Here is a 15,246-nt window from a genome sequence, read left to right on the forward strand (position 1 = left end):
CCCCAACATAATATTCCACCACTGACCCATAGTCCCCAACTGCGCATGGCGGGCTGATGGGCAACCCTCTTCCTACCCCTATTGTCCTCCATTTCCCCTCATCCCCCAGCACTCCCACACCTTCCTCTTCACCCTCCCTCTCATTTCCCCTGTCATCCTCCCCTCCGCCCATTCACCCTCCCTCTCCTTTCCCCTACCCTCAGTCAGTCCCTCCCTCCCTCCCCCATAACCCCTCTCTCCTCCCAACCCCTCTGCTCCCCCACTCACCTCCCCCCTATCCCACTCTCCCTCCTCAACTCCCCCACTGCCCTCCTCTCCCTCTATCCCCCATTCTCTCCCTCTATCCCCTTCCTCCCCCACTCCTTACCTTCCCCCTATTCCACCTCCCACTCTCCCTCCTCACCTGTAGTCCTTGCTTCGGGTCCCGCCCCTCTCCCTAACCGCGGGCCAGCCCCGGGTGCCGCTCCTCTTCCTCTCCGCGGGCTTGCCCCAAGTCCCGCTTCCCGCGCTCTCCCTCCCTGCGGGCCCGTAGCGGCAGCCCCGGCTGGCACTCCTCCCTCCCCGTAGGCCCAGAGCAATAGTAAGATGGAAGGAAACTTACCCGTGGAGCAGTTGTGGCCCCGTTACGAGGCGAGGAAAAAAAGATGGCGGTCTGAAATTGTGCAAAGGCCGCATTGAGGACCCATGGGGTGTCCTTTATGACGCCAGTCAAGTAAAGACGGCAAGTGGGGGCGGGGCAACTAGGGATACTGTTTTTTTTTAAATGTTTTAAACGTCAATAACTTGTAAAATATACCATTAATCTGAACAAAACATATTTAATGCCATCACAGGACAATGGTGAGTAAGGTGAGCCAAAAATTGTAGCGCTATCGTGTACCATTTTTGCACAAATACAAACTGGGCAAAGAAACAACATGAGAGGTTTAGTAATATATAAATTAGATCAAGTGGGACCCATTGGGCCCCGTTCCCCCAACGCAATATTCCACCACTCACCCATTCCCCCAACGCAACCCGTATCCACCACTCACCCGTTCCCCCAACGCAATATTCCACCACTCACCCATAGCCCCCAACTGCGCAGGCATGACTCATTTCCCCTCTTCCCCAACACTCCATCCCCCTCCCCTCCACTTCACCCCCCTTCTTCTCTTCCCTCTCCTCCTCCTCCCCTCCCTCCCTTTTCCCCTACCCTCAGTCACGCCCTCCCTCCCACCATAACCTCTCTCCCCTCCCTAACCCCCTCCTCTCCCTCACCTCCCCCCTATCCTACTAAACACATTGTTTAAATAACATTTCTTCTCCTTCTGCCCCCCCCCCACTCCCCTTACAACAATGTAACAAATCTCTCATTGCACTGGGTGGAACACTGTTGACGGGCAGTTTATGTAAATAAGATCCCATTGTGACATCATATGCTGCTAACTGCCAGTGGAACATGGTGAGGGGCAGGAACATTATTGTCATGTCAAAATCCCAGTGCAAAATATAATGCTACAGCATTACAGTGTTACATAGAAACAAATATAATTCTATTAGTAATTTTTGTTTTAATCATTTCTTCAGACTGCTGATATCCTCTTTTAATTTTTAAACTTTTAATTGTCAGTAAGGTTACTAAAATGGACTCTTCAGCCGTCCCAACACACTTTATCATTGTGTTACAGCATGGATAATTCGTACCTCAACCCTATTTATCTACCTTTGCTCTTCATTCCTTAATATTGATCACTAACAATAATCTTGTCAGTCTAAGTCTGACAATTGCAATTGATCCTGCATTCACAAACACCTGAAAGGCGAGCTCTACAATTCCAGTAGTCTGGGAGGAAAAAATGAATTCTGATTCCACTTCTAATTGCCATTGTCTTCAAAAAGCAACACTTGACACCTCTCATCTTGCAAACCAAAATCCCACCTCAATTCCATCCCATTTCTCCTCCAAAGCTCTTGAGCATGTTTTAGCTCCCCAGATTCATCCCCATCTTACTCGGAACATTATATTTTGATTCTATTTACTTTCTGCCCCTGCCGCAGTACCAGGTTGGCTCTTGTCATCTTATCTATCTATATATTACTAAAACTCTCAACTTGTTTGTTTGTGATTCTGCGTGTCTGTCTGTCTGTGATTCAGAGATGCCCGGAACTATGCCAAAACGGTACATGATAGTGCTACAGTTGTTGCACCACCTTACTCAATTGTCCTGTGGTGTGTTTTATCAAGTTTCATTCAGATTGATGTTATATTTCACAAGTTATTCACATTATTAACTTTACAAAATCCCACTTAGAGAAAAATCTTTCCTCTGCACTGTCAGTTAACAGCTATGTCGTCACAATGGGATCTCATTTACATAAACTGCCCCTCACCATGTTCCACTGGCAGTTAGCAGCATATGATGTCACAATGGGATCTTATTTACATAAACTGCCCGTCAACAGTGTTCCACCCAGTGCAATGAGAGATTTGTTACATTGTTGTAAGGGGAGTGGGGGGGGGGCAGAAGGAGAAGAAATGTTATTTAAACAATGTGTTTAGTAGGATAGGGGGGAGGTGAGGGAGAGGAGGGGGTTAGGGAGGGGAGAGAGGTTATGGTGGGAGGGAGGGCGTGACTGAGGGTAGGGGAAAAGGGAGGGAGGGGAGGAGGAGGAGAGGGAAGAGAAGAAGGGGGGTGAAGTGGAGGGGAGGGGGATGGAGTGTTGGGGAAGAGGGGAAATGAGTCATGCCTGCGCAGTTGGGGGCTATGGGTGAGTGGTGGAATATTGCGTTGGGGGAACGGGTGAGTGGTGGATACGGGTTGCGTTGGGGGAATGGGTGAGTGGTGGAATATTGCGTTGGGGGAACGGGGCCCAACGGGGCAGAAGGAGTCAAACTCACCCAATCAGCTTATCAGCATCCAGAATGAATTAGTTTATTTGGCAAACACTGCACCTCCATTCAAAACATTACTTTTCTTCACCACTGGCACACAGTGGCTGCATTGCGTGCCAGCTGTCAAATGCATTGGAGTTGCCTGCCGTGACATCTCCAACAATATCTTTCAAACCTGTAATTTCTCAGCGGGAGGTTAAGAACAGCAGGTAGATGTAAATACTACAACTAACATGCATCAACTGACGTGAAAATATATTGCCATTTCCTCAATATCACTGGATCCCAATCCTGGAAAGTTTTACCCAATATACAAATGTGAGAATGCTGTACCTTCTCTATTAAAATTGCAATGGTTCACGATAGTGGTTCATTTCTATTTTCTCAATGGAAGCTTGAGAAAGGCAATTAATGGTGGCAGTATCCTGAAAACAAATATGATGTTTAGGATATAGTGTTACAATAGGATATAGTGTTACAAGAGAGTGATATGAAAAATATATAATAGTGATATATGATTGGAGACATTGTGATGAAAATTATGATTGTAGTGAAAGAAAGAAACAGACATGAGAGCAAGGTAAATTTGTTGTTAGTGAGTTTGAAAGAGATACATGGATTAATTGTGGTGCACAAGGAGACAGCGAGAAGGAGACAGATTTCGTTTTTGTTTTTGAGATACAGTGTGGAAACAGGTATGGCAACAGCCCATCAACTCTGCGCCAACCAACAATACACTAGTTCAATTTTTTCTCTCCCAGTTTCGCATCCTCATACTAGGAGCAATTTAGAGAAACCAATCAACCTACAGACATACACACCTTTGGAATGTATGTGGAAACTGGAGTAAGCAGAGGAAACTCACTTGGTCGCAGGGATAAAGTATAAACTCCGTACAGATAACAACCTTAATCAGGATCGAACCCGGTACTCTGGCACTGTAAGGCAGCAACTATACCACTGCATCACCCCAGATAGGAATGGATTTAAAGCAGTGGAGATAAAGGGACATGGATAAGGAATGGGTCAGTGACATGGAGATATGGTGAGAAGGAAAGAGAGATAGGGATGGATTCAATAAGATAAGAGATATTGTGAGTTGGCAGGATAGGCTGGATTCAGTGAGATTGAGTTACAGTGAGATAAAAATAGAGATAGGGATAGATTTGGTTAGATGGAGATACAGTGAAATAGGGGATGGATCTTGTGAAATGGAGATAAAGTGAGATGGAGAGATAGAGATGGATTCAGAGATACTGTGGGATGGAAAGAGAGATGGGGATGGATTCATTAAGATAGAGACGTTGAGATGGAGGGATGGGATACTCATCGAGATGGAGAGGGAGAAAGGAACGGCTAGTTTCAGATAGACACAGAAAAACTGGAGTAACTAGGCGGGTCAGATAGAGATAGCATCTCTGGAGAAAAGGAATAGGTGGCGTTTCGGGTCGAGACCCTTCTTGAGATGGAGAGTGAGGAGAGAGATGTGGAACACATGAATGAAAGATGTGCACCCAGTTTCAGAGCCGCGGTGAGTGGGTGAGGCGGGGCCGGGGCCGCTCGCCCTCCCTCCCTCCCTCCGACGTGAGGCGGAGACTGCGGCCGGTGGCGGCGCTGACGACAGGCGCTGCCTGGTGGAGGCAGCCTAACAACGGCACCAGCCAGCGGCCGCCCCGCACTCCGCCCGCCCCGCACCGAGCAACGGCCGCACCTCCTCCTAATCCTCCTCACAGCCACCGGTAAGTGGATGCTTCTGATGCCGAATCCAGGAGGGGCCGAGCCCGGGGTGGTTGGCCGGAGTGGACGGGGACGGGGACGGGTGAGGGTGAGGGGAGCCGGTGGCCGCCGCCCCAGACCCAGCCTTGCGGAGCCATCAACGGGCGCAGCCTGTAAGATGGCGGAGCGGAGTCGTGGTGCTAGCGGGGGCTCCCACTCTGCCGCCGGGCCCCTCACAGCAGAGCTGAGGGGGGTGAGTGTGATGGCAGCTATCACAAGCCGGCCCCCTCCACCGGGCTGTGGCTGAGTGAGGCGGACGGGTGGGGCCGGCATCTGTTGGAAGGTGTCCCGGCCGGTGGGGGAGGGAGGGAGGGAGGGTGGTCCCACACGCCCGCCGGCCCCCGTGTGTTTGGCCGCCCATGGCCCCCGACTCCACTCCAGCAGTGCCGGCGGCTTGAAGTTCGCCAAACAGAAATCTAAACTTGTATTTTCTATCCGCAAAGTATCTCGACAGCGCCTGAATGCCGAGAAATTGGTCCCAAATCGCACGATACTGCCTGTTGTCTTTTTCTGGATATTTTATGTATTCAACGGTCTTGCCAGTAACAGGCTGATGTGAGTGAGGCAAGTGCCCCGCCTCAGTATCCCGCGTCTAAACGCACACGTTAATCCCGATTAATAGGGTACATATTAATATTATTTTAGCACCTCTGCGTACTCTTACATTAGAATCCGGTGCCTTCGTAATATGGCGTTTGTGCCACAAGTTTCAATTTCAACAGGGAAGTACTTCACAGAAAATCGTTTTTGTTGTTGTTGTATGCTCCATGTTCAAGGGTGGTCTCTATGCCATGTTTTCATGTACCTACCTAGGGGATTTTTTTTTGGAACGACTGTGTCCCACTGTAATTTGTCAGGGTTATCACAGTATTGCGGAATGAAGCTTTTGTCCTTTGGGGGAATTTGGAAACATCAAGTCAAATTATTGTATTTAATAAAGAGTCAAAAACGACAGGAAGTGATTTTGGCAATCCTAAATGTTACTCAAAAAATACATGCATTTTTTGTGAAAGCAATAGGACCTATAGACACAAAGTACTGGAGTAACTCAGCAGGCCAGGCAGCATCCCTGGAGAAAAAGTATGGGTGACGTTTCAGGCCTGGCCCCCTTCTTCAGTGCAAACCAGCATCTACAGTTTCTTTCTACACAAGTGAACTTTGAGATTTGTTGATGTAGTCTTGGGATTTAAATAGTCTTGGGATATTTTTAATTCTGCGGAAACTGGGCCAACAAAATTTGATGCTTTAGCACTTTGAGCTAAAAAACATCAATTGGTATGCTTGTAAATTCTGATTTGAGGAATTAATTGCGTGAATATTTAGTAATTGCTTATTGTTTCATTTGGGTTGTGGTTGGACCCATCCAAGTCCTCACTTCAGCCCAGAACAAAAGAGGTACATTTCAGACTTGACAGTTATGACTGTTGACATGAAGGTAACATCTAACTAGGAGTAATTTCAAGGACCCGTAATAAAATTGAAATCAGTAGGAATCAAAGGAAGAATGCTCCACTGGTGCAGTTCTACATTACATGAGAAAGTTTGTGTGGTTTTTGGTGGTCAACTATCTCAGCCCAAGAGCATGTTCTTCGGGTTCGTGTCTTAACCTAACAATTTTCAACTTTTCTCACCACCGACTCTGTGTGAAATCCGAAATGGGGATGTTTGTTGATTGCACATTATTCAGTTCATTTGCATTTCCACAGAAAATGAAGTCAGCATGTACAGGTCTTGTTGCACACGGCCAATATGATAAGAGGAAAATTATTCACATTGTATACCAAGAAATTATAATTTCTGTTCAGAGATTAAAGCATGGATCTTTGACATATAACAGCATTTCCGTCACCAGGCTTACCATTATCAACATCCTGAGGGCAAGGGAGAGGAGGTGGTAGGGTGGGGGAGGGGATACAAAAAAACCACAAACTTAACCGGGCAAGCCACCGATCTTTAACTTTGAGAGGAAGTCAGAGGCTGGGTATCCTGCAGTAAGTGACTCACTTCCTGATTCTGCATAGCCTTTCCACCATCTGCATCGCACAAATCGGAAGTGTGATGGAATGATCTTCATTTGCCTGGATGAGTGGACTCAAAATGCTGTGCTGCATTCATACCGTACAAGTTGCGGGTTGTGCAGCTGGTAGAGCTCCTGTCTTGCAGCTCCAGCAATTTAGATTCCATCCTGACCTCTATTGCCTGTGTGGAGTTTTGCACTTTCTCCCTGTAATTGAATGGGTTTACTCCAGGTGCTCCAGTTTTTGCCCACATTCAAAGATGTGCAGGTTGGTAAGCTCATTGGTTACAGTAATCACCCCCTAGTGTTTAGCAACAGTGCAGGTCTGGGAGGGGAAGGGGGATGGAAGTGTTGATGGGAATATGGGAAGAATAAGTTCGTATTAGTCTTAATGGGTTTTTGGTAGCCTGTTTTGATGCTATACGGCTATGGTTTTCTGAAACTGCAGTGAATCCTTAGTAGACAGAAAGTAACTCAGCGGGGTCAGGCAGCATCTCTGGAGAGAGGGAATGGGTGACATTTCGGGTCGAGACCCTTCTTCAGACCCGAATCCTTGTGAATCATGTCAGAATTCTTCACTTGTGAGTCCTAGTGAAGAGTCAAGAGTGTTTTATTGTCATATGTCCCAGATAGGACAATGAAATTCTTACTTGCTGCAGCACAACAGAATATGTAAACATAGTACATAACGGGAAATGAAAAAAAAGTTCAGTGTTGTGTATACACATGCACGCATACTCAATAAATAACAAATATAGTACAATAATAATAATAATAGTCTGTTGTAGTTCAGAGCTTATTTGTTGTTGTGTTTATAGCGTAATGGCTGTAGGGAAGAAACTTCCTGAACCTGGACGTTACAGTTTTCAGGCTCCTATACCTTCTTCCCGATGGCAATGGTGAAATGAATGTGTGGCCAGTATGGTGTGGGTCTTTGATAATGTTGGCCGCCTTTTTGAGGCAGCGACTTGGAATGTGATAAAGTGTTGTTATTTAAGGGTGAGATTAAGATATTTTTAAATTGTAATTTTAATTTTTGGTCATTGTTAAACTACATAGATATATTCAATGTGGTTTGATGTTTAATATATTTCACTACCATAATAAAAATATTGAAATATGTTTAGGTAGTGTGATAGAGCAGTATCTTTTTATCTCTTTGCCCTTGCTTTTAATACATATTGACAAATCTTTGGCTTGGGGGTTCTATCTTAAAAATGTTTCAGCTCATTTCCTGATAGATATCACCTCCCACTGCATAACTGCCTCTAACATGGGTCTCAATTGGCCTTGCGCGAAACAAACTAACAGGTGAACTAATGTGATTTTGTGCCAGAGGGTTTTTTTATGTTAAGATCAAAGCTCATTATTTGGTGTGTTAATGAAATTTGAGCTTCCTTCTGAACCAGTACTGCTATAATAACTCCACCTTTGGTATTCAATTGTATTTGTATAGCAAGAATACAATTTTCAGCTGAGCCAAAGTGGTTTTAGAATTGATTGAAATTAGTTCAACTAATAGTGGAAAGATTTACTTATGCAGTGGAAAGATTATGCTTGGTTTGTAAACCATTATATAATATGCAGGAATTGCTCAAATCCATATACTAGAACATGAGAATGCTTTTGTCTATTTATTGTGGATTATGTGCATTAAGGCACAGTTAATGATTACCCAATGATAGTCATTCGCTGTTACTCTCATTCAAGCAAACATTGTAACTGCTCATTCAGGAAATAAAACAATGCCTGGTGACATCAATCACAAGGTTGGCCACTGTTCAGATACAGAAGCAACAATCTCACATCAAACAAAGGAAAGGAGGATAAAACGTAGCGTGGGATTTTTGTATTTCATCAATTTAGTTTCAATTTTCTCTTGTGAAATTCAACAAGTGGATGTATTCTGGTAATGTTTCAAATGCTATTGGTTCATTTAACTGCATTTAGGGGGTAGCAATCATGTTTCATATAAACATATGTTTCATGATCTATTAAAAATGCATGCTATGAACCGTGTAACTAATGGAGTTCAAAGGCAGAATGCATTATACTATGGTTGGTTTTGTCATGAGAGTGTGAATGTAAAATCTTCCAAGATTAAGCAATGTAATTGATCAAAATGGTTTTGTGACAAATAGAGCATTCTCAGCATGTGTGTGTGTGTGTGTATGGGGGGGGGGGGGGTAGGGTGGAGGGAGTGTGGGGGGAGGGTGGGATGAATGTGCCACCATCAGTTCACCAATGCACTTTCATTCCAATTGATTACAGTTGACGGCATTGATCTGTCGTTGGTCCAGGAGATCTATGACCAGTAACCAACTGATGTTGTGCATATATGTCCTACTTTGCTATAATTGGTATGTTTTAGGCTAACTTCTGTTCTGTAGTTTAAACCATTTGAAGTAATTGCAGCAATTTGAAGCACAGCAGGGACAGACTTCATTTGACTGGTTATGGTGTCATATTTAAATTTCTAGATTAGTAATCCAGATACCTGCAGTGACAGTCCAAAAACAAAAATCCCACAGCCGCAGCAACTGTAGAATTAAAATTCAATTAATAATCTTGTCTTGGCAATGACTGTTATAAAAATATATTTTGGTCATTAATGACCTTACATTTCGGAGTTGCTGCTTTGAAACAAAATAAGAAAAAAACTTAACAGATAACTTGATAGCAGTCTAGGCACCAATATTGTACACAGCGAAGTTTCTCTTACTGAGTCAAACGTGGAAACTATGAGATGCTACGGGTTACCAGCAGCAGCAAAATTGTTTTCCACATACACTGACTGCGTAGTTACAGAGTATATCCCACCACTGCAATCAAACGAAGGTGCCAACCTGATAATTTTTTTCAATAAGAATACCAAGAGAGCATCAGTCAGGCTAAAAGCGAGTTGCCTTTTTGGCAAACTTACAGTACAGACTACATTTGTGCTGAAAAACAAACAATACCACACAATAGACATCCAAGTGATCCCCATAGTTAGTGGGATTAGATCAAATCTCTGGAGTGCAGTTACATCTCAATGTGACTGATTAAAGGCCTAATGGAAGAAGAGGAGACAGCATTCCCATGATTAATAATGGGAAGGCCCAGTATATGATTGCCAGAGCTAAGGCTGAAGATTTTGAAATCGTACTCAGCCAAAAATTCTGAGTGGATAATCCATCTCGGCATACTCTTGAACACTGTCACAAAAGCGAGTATTTAGCCAATTCATTCAATTTAAATGATATCAAGAAATGATTGAGAGCACTGGAGGCAGCACGACTCTGGGACCAGACAACATCCCAGCAGTGGTTCTGCAGGATTGCATTCCAGAACTAGCTGTGCCAGTAGTCAAGCTGTTGCAATATAGTTGTATCAAACCACTGATTACACTCTGTGAAACCAGCAGTTGAACAACAAAGAAGGTACAGCAGATGATGGTTTAAACCAAAGATAGACACAAAAAGCTGGAGTAACTCAGCGGGACAGGCAGCATCTCTGGAGAGAAGGAACGGGTGACGTTTTGGGTCAAGCCGAGTCTGAAGAAGGGTCTCAACCCGAAACGTCACCCATTCCTCTCCTGAGATGCTGCCTGTCCTGCTGAGCTACCCCAGCTTTTTGTGTCTATCTTTAGCTGAACAACATGCTCCACCTCAAAGACTGGCATGTGGGGGTTAAAATGCTTATCAAGCCAGTATTATCATACGCACTTTAGCATACTGAGCTGTGTAGATGGAATAGTAACCACTATGGAAAACAAATTTGTCCAACCTTAAAGAAATCTTTAGTGTAGTTATTGTTTCAGCCATTCAAATGTACGGGAGTTTTTCCCAACATAAGGATATTAAGTCAGACTTTCATTGATGTCATTGCTACCTTGCTTGCTCGGGGTGCTGAAGGTGTGCCTATCTGAACATTTTGAGAGAAATGGTCTTGGAAGCTGGTTCTTGGAAGACAGCATCACGACATTGGTAATGTTCAGCAAATTCAGGATCAAATTATCCTGAAGAGGGTGCTGTATTTTTCAGTTTGTGAAGAAATGTAGCATGGGATAATTGAAAGCATAACTCAGGCCACAATTCAGCCCATTGTGCCCACTTTGATGGGAAAGGGGCTACCCAAAATAAATCTACTCTCGATCACTCGCTGATTCTATAGGTCATGTCTCTTCACACATCCATTTAAAAAAAATCTGGTGTCTGTCCCTACCATCCTGTCAGGCATGGAGTTCTAGAAACATGTCATCCTCTTGAGGGGAAAAAATGTTTTTATCATAGAAACATATTTTTTTTAAATAGAAAAATAGCTGCAGGAGTAGGCCATTCGGCCCTTTGAGCCTGCACCGCCATTCAATATGATCATGGCTGATCATCCAACTCAGTATCCTGTACCTGCCTTCTCTCCATACCCCCTGATCCCTTTAGCCACAAGGGCCACATTTAACTCCCTCTTAAATATAGCCAATGAACTGGCCTCAACTACCTTCTGTGGCAGAGAATTCCACAGATTCACCACTCTGTGAAAAATGTTTTACTCATCTCGGTCCTAAAAGACTTTCCCCTTATCCTTAAACTGTGACCTCCATGTTCTGGACTTCCCCAACATCGGGAACAATCTTCCTGCATCTAGCCTGTCCAACCCCTTAAGAATTTTGTACGTTTCTATAAGATCCACCCTCAATCTTCTAAATTCTAGCGAGTACGCCATGTTTAAGAAGGAACTGCAGAAGCTGGAAAAATCGGTTGACAAAAAATGCTGGAGAAACTCAGCGAGTGAGGCAGCATCTATGGAGAGAAGGAATAGGTGACGTTTCAGGCCGAGACCCTCCTTCAGACTGATGGCTGATCATCTAAAATCAGTACCCTGGTCTTGCTTTTTCCTCGTATCCTTCGATACCTTCAACCCTAAATCTAACCCTCTTGCAAACATCCAGTGAATTGGCCTCCACTGCCTTCTGTGGCAGAGAATTCCAGATTCACAATTCTCTGGGTGAAAACATTTTTCCTCATCTCAGTCCTAAATGGCCTACCCATTATTCTTAAACTGCGATCCCTGGTTCTGGACTGTCCCAATATCGGGAACATTTTTCCTGCATCTAGCCTGTCTAATCCTTTAAGAATTTTACATGTTTCTATGAGATCTGGCATCTGCCTAAATTCCAGTGAATACAAGCCCAGTCGACGCATTCTTTCCTCATATGTCATCTCCTTTCGAATCATTCTATCAACTGCTTTACATCTTTGCCCCCTTTATTTTTTCATTCCTTTAAGTGAAATGGACCTTTCCCCTCATTACTTGTGTTTCAATTACATTTCTTCTGTTCTAATGAACAAAGCCCTACTTTATTTAGTCTTTATCTACAGCATAAATATAAGTGCTGGGAGCATTCAAGTACATCCATTGTACATATTGCAGTGATATGTTTCTAGTAATGTGACTTGGACTGTATTAGGTACCAAACTAAGTGGGATCCGTTGGGTCCCAGTCACAAAGGAGGTCTGGTCCCCGACGCAACCCATTCCACAACGCAATATTCCACTGCTCACCCATAGCCCCAACTGCGCAGGTGCGGCTCATTTCCCCACATCCCCGAGCATTCCCTCCCCCTCCTCTTCATGTGTCGGAGGGGAGGGGGGGAAGAAAGTGGGGTGTGTGGCAGGGGGTTGGAGGGGAGGAGAGGTGTGTGGACGGGGAGGTGTAGGAGGGGGGGAGAGGGTTGTGTGTGGTGGGGGGGAGGTGTGGAGGGGGGTGTGTGTAGGGGGGTATGTGCGGGCGGGAGTGATTGTGGGGGAGGGGTATGTATGGGCGGGTGGTTTGTAGGGGTTGTGGGGGCGGGGGGGGTTGAGGGGATGGGGGTTGTGAGGGTGGGGGTGAACGTGGGGGCGGGGTAGTGTTGTGGGTGTGGGAGGGGGTGTGCAGGGCTCGAAATTAACGGTTGCCCGGGTGCCAATGACCACTGAAAGTGCCGCCGGGCAACCTAAACGGCGAGTCATTTTGCCCGGCTTGCCAACTTGGTTTATACCGAAGATAGACACAAAAAACTGGAGTAACTCCGCGGGTCCGGCAGCATCTCTGGAGAAAAGGAACGTGACGTTTTGTGTCGGCGACGGTTGTGGGAAAGATGCTAAGTGTGGCGTGACGGAGGGTCGGACGGAATGTCGGGCCCCGCACAGCAGCAGCGGCGTGGCTCCATCTCCTCCTCCTCCCGCGCCCCGCCCGGCCTGTTAGCGGCAGCTGCTGCCACTACGCCAACGGCGCTTTCAAAACAGACCCTTGGAGGAGGGAGATGTCGGTCAGAGGCGGAAGTAGATTAGGGGGGGGGGGGTGATTGGAGGAGGGAGATGTGCCAAAACACTCTCGGCAGACCTGCACCGCAGCCAGGAACGATCCCGGTCTCCGGCACTGCAATCGCTGCCGAACCGCCACTGGACCATCCCCGCCAGAGGCGTCAGGAGTCAGACGGGCGCGGTGCCCCAGGCCCACAGCCAGCGTAAAACCCAGCTCACTCTGCCAGTCCTGCCAGGTTAATCAACAGCCATGTCTGGATTGAGACAGGGCTGTAGGCGAGACAGGCAGCTGGGCTGCATTTAGCGCTGGATTGAGCTGAAATTACCGTTCACAGAAGCCTCCGAAGCCTCGCGCGTGTGTGTGAGTGTGCGCATGCCTTCCTTCCCACCTCCTCTGCCCCTTCCTCTCTCATACTCCCCCCTCCACTCCCCTTATCCTGAGATCCCTCCTCTCCATCCCGCACTGATCCCCATTCCTGTCTCTATTCAGTCCTCACTGACATCACCTGTGCTCCCGCCCCCCTGACATCTCCTGCCACTCCCCATCAATCCTACACTGGTCCTCCAATTCATCCTGTACTGACCCCCCTTCCCATCCATCCTGCACTGCTCACTCCTTCATCCTGCACTGCTCCCCCCATCCATCCTGCACAGATCCCCCCCATTCAACCCCACTGACACCCCCCGCGCTCTCCCCTCATAATTTTACCTACTCCAACCAACACTCACTAATTCCCCTGCCTCAATCCATCCAATCCACACCGATTCATATACCCCCCCCTCCCGACCCTATAGTGCTGGAAATGTCTTCAGAGCTAACATTGACTATGTTTGATAACGGAATGCAATCAAATATGTTTTAACTCCCAGTGTTATTATTTGTTTTAATCCATAAAGATGGATTAATTAAATTTTGAACACGTGAAACATTAAAACCGCAGTGTTCGAATGTCACTGACACGTTATTACAGAATTCATTTTAATGGCAAATCAATGCTGTTAATATGGAGTATCGGCCATGTCATGATAACTTTCGGTCCTTCACAGAAAACATGCTTGCATCAATCTGTAGTGTGCATGGTTAAGCATATGTTGTCAAGATCCAGGATTTATTGACACAGGTTGATCATACGCTGAATAATCCAACCACATTTTTGTTTGGAAGTGGAAAGAAATAATAAAAATTGCATTAATTGCATTGTGTAAAAAGAGTTGAGATACCGTATTATAATTTTGCTGCATGTCATTGTGGTATATATCATGTCTTGATTGGTGAATATGTTAGTTTGTGACTTTATTTGAAGCAGAAATAATATGTGAATGCATAATTCTGACTGGTAACTACGCACTTCGTCCGAGCACACGTCATGCAAGCCATCTTAAATGACCACCTAAAATGTCATTTGGCAACCTAAAAAGCTGCCAAGGTTGCCCGGCTGGCAACAGGGAAAAAAAGTGAAGCGAGAGCCATGGGTGTGTGTGTGGGTGGGCGAGGGGGTGTTTGGGCAGGGGGGCTAGTGGGGGGGAGTTGTGGGGGAGAGGGGTGTGTGGGCGGGGGGGGGGAGTGAGCTCGGAGTAAATACGGGGGTAGAGGGGGACTTCACGGGGGGGGTATCATGCGCCATTTACGCGACCTGCTAGCGCGTGGGTAGCGCGGGACGGGCGCATGGAGTGGTGTGGAGGAGTGTGGACTTCGTCCTGCATGAAATCTTTGCGCGCCACCGGCCTGTCGCGTAACTGACGGCCAAGTGGGACAGGCCCAAGACCCTGGCGCGTCACAACGTCTCAACGCCAACAGCAGCAGAAGCAGGCAAACGATCGCTGAGGTCGGACTGGGGCTCACGGCCGTTGCGGATCCAGATCCGCCCCTACTCCTACTTCCAAAATGGTGCCAAGACGATTGGAGATAGATACAAAATGCTGAAGTAACTCAGCGGGACTGGCAGCATATCTGGAGAGAAGCAATGGGTGACATTTCGGGTCGAGACCCTTCTTCAGACTGAAGAAGAGTCTCGACCCGAAACATCATCCATTTCTTCTCTCCACTGCCGGTCCCGCTGAGTTACTCCTGCATTTTGTGTCTATCTTCAAATGACGTCACGCGCTCCAGACAGCTGTGTGGACGCATGATGACGCGCGCGACCGTCGCGCGTCAGTCGCTACTGGCCCGTCACGTAAATGACGGCCAAGTGGGACAGGCCCTTAAGGGTTGTAGGCCGGAGTGAGTCAGATGTAATTACATATAACATGGAACAGTACAGCGCAGGAACAATGCCTTTGGTCCACCATATCCT

The 15,246-nt window shown here is 46.3% G+C and overlaps 1 protein-coding gene across 3 annotated transcripts in view; it reads left to right on the forward strand.

The window, feature by feature from the left end:
• Positions 1-4,465: 4,465 nt before the first annotated feature.
• The window catches only part of rap1b (RAP1B, member of RAS oncogene family), a 45,046-nt gene continuing 34,265 nt past the window's right edge, over positions 4,466-15,246 (forward strand). For all 3 annotated transcript variants that reach the window (XM_033038277.1, XM_033038278.1, XM_033038276.1), the window contains exon 1: positions 4,466-4,614. The gene's annotated coding sequence lies outside the window, so the exon portion shown is untranslated. The remainder of the gene's footprint in view (positions 4,615-15,246) is intronic.

Source organism: Amblyraja radiata, chromosome 19, assembly GCF_010909765.2.
Source record: "Amblyraja radiata isolate CabotCenter1 chromosome 19, sAmbRad1.1.pri, whole genome shotgun sequence".
Classification (NCBI taxonomy): Eukaryota; Metazoa; Chordata; class Chondrichthyes; order Rajiformes; family Rajidae; genus Amblyraja; species Amblyraja radiata.